Below are 13,161 nucleotides of genomic sequence, written 5' to 3'. Positions count from 1 at the left end.
TGAGAACCATTCCAAGTCTTTGCATGTATGAAATGTCTTCATTTCACTTTCACACTTGGTTGATAGTGTGCCTGCATATAGAATTTTATGCTCAAAATATTTTTTCCTAGTTGTTTGAAAGCATTACTTCATTGCTTTCTTGCTTGCTTTTCTTTTTTTTTTCCTGGATAATATCTTTATTACATTGGCTGATTTTTCACTTGGAATAAGCTATCTTGATGTTCCAGTACTGCTTTAACCACCTCTTGGTGTCTCAGCTAAGAATACCTGTCTTAGTTTCACCTGGAAATCCACTACAGATATTTACAGCTGCTAGATTGCACTGGGTACGACTGACACTCTTGGTTGCTCAATGAGGCTGTTCCTTCAACATTTTACTTGGACTTCTACCTTTGGCATGTGCTGGTCTATCATACGTCTCAGGTGTCAGTGGTCCCTGGACTGCTCCACTCCACCAGTGGCCACTTCTATGGCTGGAATGTCAAGCATCTCCCACAGCTGGTCTGCTCTGCTCTACCCCATTGCTTTCTTGCATCCCATGTGTCAATGGAATCCCTGAAATTGTTACTTGTTTTTAGTAACCTGTTTCCCCTAACCTGCCCCCCACAAAGCTTTTGGTGTGTTCTCTTTATACCTGTTCTGAAATTTCAGAATGAATCTTTTTTTCTTTTACAAACTCATCCTGTTCTATACTTAGTAAGCCCTTTCAATCTGAATTTTTATATCTTATGTCAACTCTGGGGTATGTTCTTCTATTATTTAAAAATTTTTTCTCTGTTCTCTATTCCTGAAACTCCTGTTGGACAGGTATTGATTGGTTCTTTTAGTTGCTCTACTCCTCTTGACATTTTTTCCCTCATGTTTTCTGTCTCTGGTCTTTTTCCTCTATATTCCAGGAGATTTTCTTGATTTTTTCCTTGCATTCCTTAGAGTTATTTTTTTATTTTGGTGATTATACTTTTTTTTTTTTTTTTTTGCTCTGGACGCGCAGGCTCAGCGGCCGTGGCTCACAGGCCCAGCTGCTCCACGGCATGTGGGATCTTCCCAGACTGGGGCACGAACCCGTGTCCCCTGCATCAGCAGGCGGACTCCCAACCACTGCGCCACCCAGGAAGCCCCGGTGATTATACTTTTAATCTCCATGAACTCTTCATTGTTTTCCAACTGCTCTTTTTTCATAGTAGTCTCTTTTGGTTTAAATGAATACATTATCTTCTCTTTTTGGACATTGATGAGAATTCCTTGTAACTTCTTATGTTTTATGAATTATTTATATTTCCACTGTCTAAGTCAGTTATTTTGATATTTATTTTGGTTGTTCTCCAAATAAACTTGAGGTACAGAATTTCCTACCAACACATGGTCTTTTACTCATTTACTTGTGAATCAAGGACAAGTCCAGTTGATATAGGTGGCTTCAGTGAGGTTTCCTTTGTTCAGCTCCAAAATTAGAGCTAGATTTTGTGTTTGTCAATAGGAATGTGTATGATAGGATTTACTTTAGGGTGCTGGGGGCAGGTAGTCAGTCTGGGCCTCTCTCTAAATGCCAATGCAAATTGGGTCCTCTCTGGTGTGCCAACCTCTACTCTGAATTACTATTGCATGAATACACCACATACACTGACTAAATTTCTTCAGAGATGATGTTTCCAACTTGGCCTGGGGGCAAAATCCATTGCTGCATAGAAGGATGGGGCAGGGCACCAAAGACCAAGGACAGCATGAGTCTGGGCTCTGGTTCCATCAGTCCTGATGTATGTGCCCATCTTGGGAGTTGGGGATGAGAACATCTGTATTTGTAACACCATGGATTGAGTAGGGAAGTTGTATTCCTCAGAGGAGATTCAAATGCTTTTATCTGAAGATTAAGACAAAAGCAATAGCTGTCCACTATAATAGGCAAGTGTGATTAACCCCACTTTATGAGTGCATTTGGTGAAATACTGTGAATGAATCATAGAGGTTAGGAATGAGGAGCAGCATGATATAGTAAATCAACGTAATATAAACAACACCATTGCTGATCCTTGGGCTGGTCTTTGTGGGAAAAGCTAGAGGGAATGCTTAAGTAGTTCCATCAACTTAACCTTGGCCCAGTTCACATCAGTTGGGAGTGGAGAGGAAGAGGCTATGCAAATCATTAGCATCATAGCAAAGACTCGATAGGCTCCAGTACAGACCAACTTCCTGTTTCTGATTCACTAAACATCTTTCCCTTAAAATGAGCATAGAGTAATCATGGGAGAAAAATGTGGCAGTGGAAAAGACTTGTGGAATATTACAAAATGTTTGGGACCGTATTCACTCCATTCATACTCCTCCTTTCGTTTGTAGAGTTCCTGTGCATTTCAAAGACTTTTTCGGTGCTGACAGGGAAGAAAGTTCTGCCAAGTTGGAACCTTTTAAATAGATCAAGATTTTCAGCTTATCCCAAACAGAGTTAGATCTGATACAGATAAATCTCAACTACATCACAATGTTGATGGGATCATTCATTTCCTTTCTTTTTAGCAGAGTAACTGCCATTCTCAAACACAGATCAAGCATTTAGCCCTAACAAATGTAGTAATCAAAATAGAGGGTGATCAACTTATCCAGTTTCCCATCTGTGCTTTGGCTGTGATGTTTAATTTTCATTTTCTCCTTTCCATTGACATGGAAGGAGGTCTGATAGCCCTTTACAGGGGATGTTGTTACTTCTTCATTCTCAAATAAGAGCTGGAATTCCATTTGCAAAGAGAAATTACATTGGGTTTAATCAATACCCTCAAAGAACTAAGAGAAAAAAATTACCTGTTATTTGACTTTAATAGTACTTGATGCCCATGATTTGTGTTCTTATGTTAATTATAGGGTCACTAGCAATTAGATTAGCTATTGTTAACATCTAAAATTGATTTAAATGCAAAAAGAATCAATACTTGAGCTAAATGTTTAAATATCTTGACACTAACAAGAGACTCGGTCTTTCCAATTGAATTATTTTTTGCTTTCTGCATTTTATAACATCGAGCATGTCTAAGAGAGGTGAAAAATACTTACTGCTGTAAAGGACAGTGTAAATAACCTGCTATGGTCATAGGAATGAAGGCAATGGCTCTGGTGGGAGCATTAAGTGGTAAGGGTAGTTTGTGAAACTAAAGTATCTTAGCATTAAATTTGGCAAAAGATTATGCTAATTACAAATGGCTGATGGGGGTTTTTATAGTAATAGTTTTTTAAAAATTGGAGTATAGTTGATTTACAATATTGTGTTAGTTTCAGGTGTACAGCAAAGTGATTCAGTTATATATATATTTTCAGATTATTTTCCATTATAGGTTACTACAAAATATTGAACATAGTTCCATATGCTATATGGTAAATCCTTGTTGCTTATCTATTTTATGTATAGTAGTTTGTCTCTGTTAATTCCATATTCCTAATTTATCCCTCCCTTACTTCCTATCCCCTTGGTAGCCATAAGTTTGTTTTCTATGCCTGTGAGTCTGTTTCTGTTTTGTAAATTCATTTGTATTATTTTTTAGATTCCACATATAAGTGATATCGTGATATTTGTATTTCTCTCTCTGACTTACTTCACTTAGTATGATATTCTATAGATCCATCCATGTTGCCACAAGTGGCAATATTTCATTCTTTTTTATGGCTGAGTAATATTCCACTGTATACATAATACACTACATCTTCTTAAACCAATTGTCTGTTGATTGACACTTGGGTTGTTTCTGTGTCTTGGTTATTGTAAACAGTGCTGCTATGAACATTGGGGTGCATGTGTCTTTTTCAATTAGTTTTCTCTGGATGTATGCTCAGGAGTAGGATTGGTGGATCATATGGTGGTTCTATTTTTAGTTTTTAAGAAACCTGCATACTGTTTTCCACAGTGGCTGCACCAATTTATATTCCCACTAACAGTATAGGAGGGTTCTCTTTTCTCTATACCCTCTCCAGAGTTTATTTGTAGACTTTTTGATGATAGTAAAATGGCTGATGTTTTCAAGCACTTGCTGGATGCTTGACACTGTTATTTTTCTTATTTAATTTTCACAACAATCTTATGACACAGGTACTAAGTGACTCAAGGAAGATCTGCCTCCACCAAGTCACAGGTTGGGTTGAATCCCAGATCTGCTGACCACAGATCCAGAACCCATAACCTGTATGCTATGTTTTAGCAATTGCAATTCTAGATATTCTAAACAAATGGAGTTTTAAAGGGTGGAAAGTTGAAAAGGCATAAATTCAGAAAAATAGTGGAGTTTACAAATTACTTGCTCTTATACCAGTTTAAATCACAGACACTCTCTTGGTAAATTTGATACTCCTATAACCCTAAATTTGGTTTGTTGAATTGGGTTCTACAATTGTAATAGTCAAATTTAAAACATTTTTAACATGTTCAAATCTTTTTTAGACTCTCCAAATTTAGAGTTGAGAGCTATCAGAGTTTATACAATCATAGGTCATAGAAACATTTAGGGATCTGAGTCTGGGAGACTAAACCTAGCTCAGTGTGTGTGGTTGTGTGTGCGTGTGTGTGTGTGTGTGTGTGTGTGCACCCATATGTACACCTGACTGAGTGTTGGTGCTGCGGTTCTGGTTAGACAGAACTTCAGCCAAATAAGTCACATTTAAACAGTCTCTGTTTAAAAACAACAAGACCCCTTGTTGCAGATTCTCCTTGTTCTTTTTTGTTTTTAAGTATCACTTGAGAAGCTGAACATAGTTATGCAAATGTATGTCAAGTAGGCCCCACAGGCCCTAGAGAAAATGTATAACAGGATCTTTTGCGGCTTGACAAAGACTGCTCAGACCAAGGAGCCCTTGGTTTTCAGATTTCGGTGCTAGAGAGGGAAGGTGGGGGTGAAATGAGGCAATTTGCAGAAATTCCTGAGAACCAACGGTTTCTCTTCTGTGACTCAACATTAGTAGAATATCTTGAAGGACTAAGATATATTGATGGAGGCCAATCATTGGAAGAGGGCAACAAGAGACCCCAAATGGAATTTACCCTAAGGCAAAGGAAGTGTGATCTGGTAGCCTGGTTCAGCAACAGCACACAGAGGGTCTGGGTGGTCTTGGCATGGCATGTGGTGAGGTTGGATTTCCTCCTAACATTTTCACCTCGGCAAAGAGGATGTACTTTAGAAGCAAATGATTGAACATGTGAAGGTAAAGCAACACAACTGGTACCCAAAGTCTGCAATGTTCTGGGATGAATACCACATTAGGAGTGGTTCATTATTTCTTGTTTCAACAATTTAAAAACTAGATTAGTGGGCTTCCCTGATGACGCAGTGGTTAAGAATCCGCCTGCCAATGCAGGGGACATGGGTTCCAGCCCTGGTCAGGGAAGATCCCACATGCTGCGGAGCAACTGGGCCAGTACGCCACTAGTGAGCCTGCATTCTAGAACCTGCGAGCCACAACTACTGAAGCCTGTGTGCCTAGAGCCCATGCTCCACAACAAGAGAAGCCACCGCAGTGAGAAGCCCACGCACTGCAACGAAGAGTAACGTCTGCTTGCAGCAACTAGAGAAAGCCCCCGTGCAGCAACGAAGACCCAACACAGCCAAAAATAAATAAATAAAGAATATATTAAAAAAAAAAAAACTAGATTAGTTATTTGTACCACAAGCTAGTAGAGTTAAAAGCTTCAACATTTTAACACACACTCCAATATTCTCAACTCTGATATTCAACTTCAGATATTCAGGTTTTGACTACATTGACAATTATATTTTGAGTAAAAATTTCACTTTAGATGAATATATCCTTCACCTCAAAATATCTTAATTATCTTAACATATATTTCTTTTGAGCTCAAGTTGCTTTGCTGAAGATTATTTCAACTTTAGAATCACTAATTCCCACTATTTTGTCAAAAATGTTTGTCTATTTAGGATCTCAAAAAATTCTACCCATCTTTTTCTACCTTTGTTGCCATGGGAAGATCTTTCTGCAGAAGCATGTTTGCAGAAGTGTTTGGGTTATAAGAATCACCCAAATCACTGTAAGGTAGGTAGGACAAGGATCACTCTTCCCATTTTCTGGTTGAGGAAAATGAGATAAATGAAATGAGTTGATGAAGGCCTCATAGTTGGCCAGCAGCTGGGACTTGAATGGGATATTCTTGACTTTTAAAGCAAAAGACCCTCTTTACTCGCTGTTGTGTGCTGATGATCTTTATGAATAGTTTTCTAGACTGAAAAGTGCTCTTCAAGGAGGAAGCAGATCTAGGTTCAAATCCTGAAGTTTTCGCTTCTCATCTCTGGTTGGGCAAAGTACCTAAACTCTTTGAACCCTAGTGTCTTAATGTATAGAATGGGAGAAAATTGTATAAATTTTGCAGGGTTGTTAGGATTTAATGAGCTACAAGTTTTAAGTGCCTGGTATTGTAGTATCAGTATAAGAAACACCATGCAGTCTCTTTTGATGTTCTCCAACCTTTGCAAATTAGAGTATACTTTACCATTAACTTTTTGACAATACACCAAGAGTTGTATGATAAAGACCTAAAAATCTCAGGAGAAATAAATTAAATGGTCAGCAGCTTTTAGGTCAGCATGGAGTGATACAGAGAGCTCTGATCAGCAGACTGGTTCTGATTACCATCTACCACTAATAAAAGCAAGAGGTTAAATTTCATCCATTCATTGAGCAAATCTTTATTGAACACCTATTATATGCCAGTCATTGCTCTAAGTCCTGGGGAAATAGCAATGAAGGCAAAAATATGTGCCCTTAGACAGCTTACATTCTAGTGGCACTTATTGTATACCAGGCATTTGTTCCAGTGATCAATTGCTGTGTGATTTAATGCCCAAATTAATTATGTAAAAATAGCATTTGGGTAAAACTTAGCTGGCAATTCTTTTGCTCAGTGTGGTATTGACTGAGGTCACTTGTTTTTTGTTCAGCTGACAGCTGGTTTGGTCTAGAGGGTGCCAAACAGGCTCATTCAGATGCCTGGCACCTTGTGAGGATGGCAGGAAAGCTGAGGTCCATGGAACAAACCCCTCTCTCTCTTCATGTAGTTTCATATGGTTTTTCTAGCAGGACAGTCATACTTCTTTTTTTTTTTTTTTTTTTTTTTTTTGTGGTACGCGGGCCTCTCACTGTTGTGGCCTCTCCCGTTGCGGACGGAGCACAGGCTCCGGACGCACAGGCTCAGCGGCCATGGCTCACGGGCCCAGCCGCTCCGCGGCATGTGGGATCTTCCCGGACCGGGGCACGAACCCGTATCCCCTGCATCGGCAGGCGGATTCTCAACCACTGCGCTACCAGGGAAGCCCTTTTTTTTTTTTTTTTTTTTTTTTTTTTTTTTTTAAATAGATGTCCAAAGAGTTGCCATCCTAGTATTTATTTATTTTATTATTTTTGGCTGTGTTGGGTCTTCGTTTCTGTGCGAGGGCTTTCTCTAGTTGTGACAAGCGGGGGCCACTCTTCATTGTGATGCGCAGGCTTCTCACTATCGCGGCCTCTCTTGTTGCAGAGTTCCAGACGCTCAGGCTCAGTAGTTGTGGCTCATGGGCCTAGTTGCTCCGCGGCATGTGGGATCTTCCCAGACCAGGGCTCGAACCCGTGTCCCCTGCATTAGTAGGCAGATTCTCAACCACTGCGCCACCAGAGAAGCCCCAGTCATACTTCTTATAAGGCAGATGGCTTCCCACAGAGAGAGTGTTCCTGGAGACCAAAGCAGAAATTGAAAGTCTTCTTCTAAATCAGACTTGGAAGTCAAGCAGTATTACTTCAGTTGCATTTTATTAATGACAACTGAGGGCCTATGGCCAGTGTGGGTTCAAGGGGAGGGGAATTATATCCCATCCTCCCATAGGAGGAATGTCCAAAAAACAGTAGCCGTCTTCAAGCTGCACTTTATGTGTGTTATCTCATTTAGTCCTTACAACAACAACTCTATGAAATAGGTACCCTTAAATTATACTCATTTTACAAACAAGGAAATTGACTCAGAGAAGTTAAGTAATGTGTCCAAGATTATGCAGTCAGTTGCAGAGCCAAGATTAAAAAAATGGGAATCTAGATCCAGAGTCCAACATTTTAACCACTGCACTTTATTCCCTCATATGATTTGCACCACTTTGGACAATCTATTTTAAATGACTGGGTCTCAGTTCCTCATGCACAAAATGAGAGGCTAAGAATAGATGAGGTTTTCATCTCACACCTGTTATGATGGCCACTACCAAAAACCAAAAAATAGCAAGTATTGGCAAGGATGTGGAGAAACTGGAACCCTTGTGCACTGTTGGTAGGAATGTGAAATGGTGCAGCCACTCTGAGAAACAGTATACAGTTCCTCAAAAAATTAAAAATAGAATTACCATATGACCAGCATTCCACTTCTGGGTATATACCCAAAAGAATTAAAAGCAGAGTCTCAGAGAGATATTTGTACACCCATTTTCATAGCAGCGTTATTTATAATAACCCAAAAATGGAAGATAAAACCCAAGTGTTCATTGACGTATGAATGGATAAATAAAATGTGGTATATACATAAATGGAATATTATTTAGCCTTAAAAAATGAAGTTCTGACACATGTTGCAACATGGATGAAACTTGAGGATATTTTTCTAAGTGAAATAAGCTAGTCACAAAAGGACAAATGTTCTATGATTCCATTTATATGAAGTACCTAGAGTAGTCAATTTCATAAGTCAGAAAATAAGAGGGTGGTTGCCAGGAACTAAAAGGAGGGAGGAATGGGAAGTTTTTGTTTAATCGGTATAGAGTTTCAGTTTTGTAAGATGAAAATAATTCTGGAGATTGGTTGCACAACAATGTGAATGTACTTAACTCTACTGTAAAAATGGTTACAACAGTAAATTTCATATTCTGTGTATTTTACCGCAATTAAAAATTAAAAAGAATGGATGAATTTCATCAACTTTTTACAATTCTATGTAACTTTTATCCTATATCTAGTATCATAGTAGTTGCTTCTGCTAGACTTAGAAATAAATTTGTAACAAGTATATTCCAATTAAGGGTTAGTGCCTAGTCTCATAACTTTACAAAAAGAAATGGGGCTTTCCTTGTGGCGCAGTGGTTGAGAGTCTGCCTGCCGATGCAGGGGATACGGGTTTGTGCCCCGGTCCGGGAAGATCCCACATGCTGCAGAGCGGCTGGGCCCGTGAGCCATGGCTGCTGAGCCTGCGCGTCCGGAGCCTGTGCTCCGTAACGGGAGAGACCACATCAGTGAGAGGCCCACGTACAGAAAAAAAAAAAAAAAAAAAAAGAAAAAAAGAAAAAAAAGAAATGAATTAAGTCATAAGAAAGCAGAGCACATTATATAATTTTTTTCTAAAACATTGAAATAATGAGTCATTAAGAAAGGTGTCTAGTGATGTGTACAGAAAGTGACTAAAATACACAATATAATTAGCAAACCAAACAGTGGAAGGCAAACTCAGACAGGACTCCTTGCCCACCAGAACAGGCCAAAGCAAACAAGTGTATTTTGTATTGTGCTGTGAATGTCAATAAACTCAGACTTGGCCAGTTCAGGAGTGGGAGAGAGATGCAGAAACCAGGACCTTTGGAATTGAACCTCACCCCCAAATTCAAATTATAGGATAGAACTCAGATGTTAACTGTGTTTCTGTTGCCTGGAAGGTGACTTGGGGGAAAAAACAACCAACCAGGTTCAGGGTTTCAGAAAACTATTTCACCAGGCCATTTAAGGGGGAGCAAGTTTGATTTCAAGGTTTAACCAGAAGGTGAATATAACTGTTTTATTAAGTGACCAGAAGACAAATAAGGAAGTATTCCAGAGGCACCACTAAACCGCAGGGGAAGAGAGAGAAAAGGAAATGGTGTTCTTTTCTCACTTAAAATTTTTCTTCCTGACTATCCAAGTAAACATACTCATTGAAAATACAGTACGATGGACAGTTGTTATTTTGATGGCCTAGCAGCTCTCTTCTTTTCTCGGTACATTGCACACTCCTTATCACACTAATCATCTGGCCATAGTGGATGCTGCTGTCTTTTTAATTTTTTTTTTTTTTCCGGTACGCAGGCCTCTCACTGTTGTGGCCTCTCCCGTTGCGAACGCGCAGGCTCAGTGGCCATGGCTCATGGGCCCAGCCGCTCCGTGGCATGTGGGATCTTCCCAGACCGGGGCACGAACCCATGTCCCCTGCATCGGCAGACGGACTCTCAACCACTGCGCCACCAGGGAAGCCCTGTCTCTCTTTATTTATTTAAAATTCTGCTACAGCATGGGGAATGCAGGCTGTACTGACTTGCCCCAAACTCAAGGAGAACAGATCCTGTTACCCCCTGGTTGATGCTGTCTTCTTCCATAAACCTGCCTTCCTATGCACTACCCTCCCTATCACCACCCTGGCCACTCTGATTGGATATGTGATCTAAAATGGGCCAATGAAAATTTTTTGTTGGGATTATTTTAGCTGGATCTGCCACACCCCCCAAAGAATGAGGGAACATTCTTTGCGTCTGTAGTGGAAAAACTAGAAAATGTGAATCCAGGAGCTTCTGGCAACAGAGTCCTATGGCTGTGGAGAAGGCAGATCTACCAGAGACGAGGGGGAAGGAGATTTGGAAAGAGTCCCTGGTTCCAGTCAGTCCTAGTAACTGGTTCAGTTAGCCAACAAATATCCCTTTAATTAAGGTAGTTTGATTTCAGTTTCTGTCACTAACAGTCAGAAGAGCTCTGACTTGTATCAAACAAAAAAGTGTAAAGAAACAGAATAATATGCATCTGTAGTACTACTCCCCAGGGACAACAACTGATAATGTTCTGTCATATGTACTTGTGATCTTTTTACTATGCTTTATTTTTATTTTATTTAGTGTTTTATTTATTTATTTATTTATTTATGGCTGTGTTGGTTCTTTGTTGCTGCACCCCGCCTTTCTCTAGCTGCGGCGAGCAGGGTCGACTCTTCCTTGCAGTGTACGGGCTTCCCGTTGCAGTGGCTTCTCTTGTTGCGGAGCACGGGCTCTAGGCTCATGGGCTTCAGTAGTTGTGGCACGTGGGCTCAGTAGTTGTGGCTCCTGGGGCTTGGTAGTTGTGGCGCATGGGCTTAGTTGCTCTGTGGCATGTGGGATCTTCCTGGCCCAGGGCTCGAACCCGTGTCCCCTGCATTGGCAGGAGGATTCTTAACAACAGCGCCACCAGGGGAACCCTGAGCTTTATGTTTGCTTGTTTTTCGTTATATCATTTTCCAGTATTATTGAAAATGTTAATTACAAATTATAGTTTTCACTACTGTTCCCATAATATTGGATATTTAGGTTATTTCCAAGTTTTTGATGCATGGTGGGCATAAATTTTTGTTTGTATTTCAAATTATTTCATTGGGATAGAAAGAGAATTACAGAGTCAAAGAATATGAATAGTGACTTTTTAAGTTTTTTACTTCTTGTTTTTCGGTTGCACTGTGTGGCTAGTGGGATCTCAGTTCCCCAACCAGGGACTGAATCCAGGCCATGGCAGTGAAAGCCAGGAATCCTAACCACTAGGCCACCAGGGAACTCCCCAAAGTTTTTTACTTCTGTTGAAAAAGTGATATATGATAAAAAGAGTTAAATATAAACCTTAACAAGTTAGCCTTCCATCTCTGACCTTCAATCATGTTTCTTCTTCTTCAGATTCTTTCTCTGTCTCTCTCTCTCATGATATATATATACGTAAATGTGAACACTTGGGTTTTATCCTCCATTTATTTTGAATTTTATTTCATTTTTTTATACAGCAGGTTCTTATTACTTTCCTCCATTTTTTGGTTATTATAAATAATGCTGCTATGAAAATGGGTGTATCTTCCACAGCCACTTTTTAAAAAGCCTATCAAATCATGGTGATAGAAATTCTCTTGTGTACTTTGACTTTAACAATTTTAACAATGTATTTTTAAATAACTGTTTGGCATTTAATTGCCCCCCTCCCAACGAAGGACATTTAGGCTTTTTCCAGTCTTTTGCCACTACAAATAAGTCTGTATTGAGTACCCTTATGTAAACGAACATCACAACTGTGCAAATATATCAGTAAGACAGACCTCTAGAGGAGAAAGTGCTAAGTCAGAGTATGTGCATTTTTATTGTGCTAGGCATTCCCAAAATGTCTCCACAGTGGTTACTACAAATAGGCTCCCACCAGTAATATATGAAAGAGTATGCTTCCTGATACTTTCACCAAGATAACATATTAACAACTTTTTATATCTTTGCCCATGTGATCAACAAAAATTTGTTTCTTTTTGTTCTTGTAATTTGATGAATTGCCCTCTGGAAAGGTTGTACTAATTTATACTTCCATCTGTAATATGTCAAACTATCTGCCTTGTTGCATCTTCACCAGCATTAAACACCATCATTACTTTAAACCTTCACTAATTTAAAAGGAGATAATAGTATCCCATTCCATTTTTCAAACTGACATCTTATTTTATTCATTCATGCAACATATATTTTCCAGGCACCTATAGTGTGGCACATTGTTCTGACAATAGTGGTAAGATACTCTCCTTGCCCTCAAGGTGCTTACATTTCTTTGATTACTTGTGAGTCTGAACATTAAAAAATGAGCAGTTTCAAGTTGTATTTTAAACTAGGAATTGTGCATTGTTTTAATGTTTTAAGGAGATAGGAGATAATAGTAACTTAAAGATGATGTTTATCATTCTGATGGAAGTGGCATCTATAGATCTGTAGTGGGAAAATGGCATTTCCTGACTCATTTATATGACAACTTCCATTCTGTTACCTAGAAGGGAGAGTCTAGAGGTTTCAAGAAAGTAAGCTAAATACAGGGACAGATGCCATTAATTGACCCCCAGTGTCTATTGTCCTCTTCTTCCTTTTAGGAATAGAATTATCTGACCTTTTAGTAGGACATATGACCACTTAGCTAGAGGTATATTTCCCTGGGAGCTAGGCATTGGACATGTGACTAGGATTGGGCCAATGATATGTAAGAAGTGACATAAGCAATATTTTGATTGTTTCTTAAGGTGGAATCTCCTCCTCTAGACTTCTTTCTTCCTTCAGGCTGGGAAATGACAGGGATTGGAAACCAATGTTGAGGGTCACAGAGACAAACTGCCAGCCTGGGATTTTAGATGACCCGGTGAGGCAGAACTACCTTGTCAACCTAGACTAC

General features: G+C 39.4%; 1 pseudogene; it reads right to left on the bottom strand.

The window, feature by feature from the left end:
• Positions 1-234: 234 nt before the first annotated feature.
• On the bottom strand, positions 235-489 carry LOC131752795 (SNRPN upstream reading frame protein-like; annotated as a pseudogene).
• Positions 490-13,161: the final 12,672 nt, after the last annotated feature.

This window comes from Kogia breviceps, chromosome 3 (genome assembly GCF_026419965.1).
Source record: "Kogia breviceps isolate mKogBre1 chromosome 3, mKogBre1 haplotype 1, whole genome shotgun sequence".
In the NCBI taxonomy this organism is placed as follows: Eukaryota; Metazoa; Chordata; class Mammalia; order Artiodactyla; family Physeteridae; genus Kogia; species Kogia breviceps.
The sequence above is the reverse complement of the archived record's forward strand: the minus strand, read 5'-3'. Positions and strand labels throughout refer to the sequence as shown.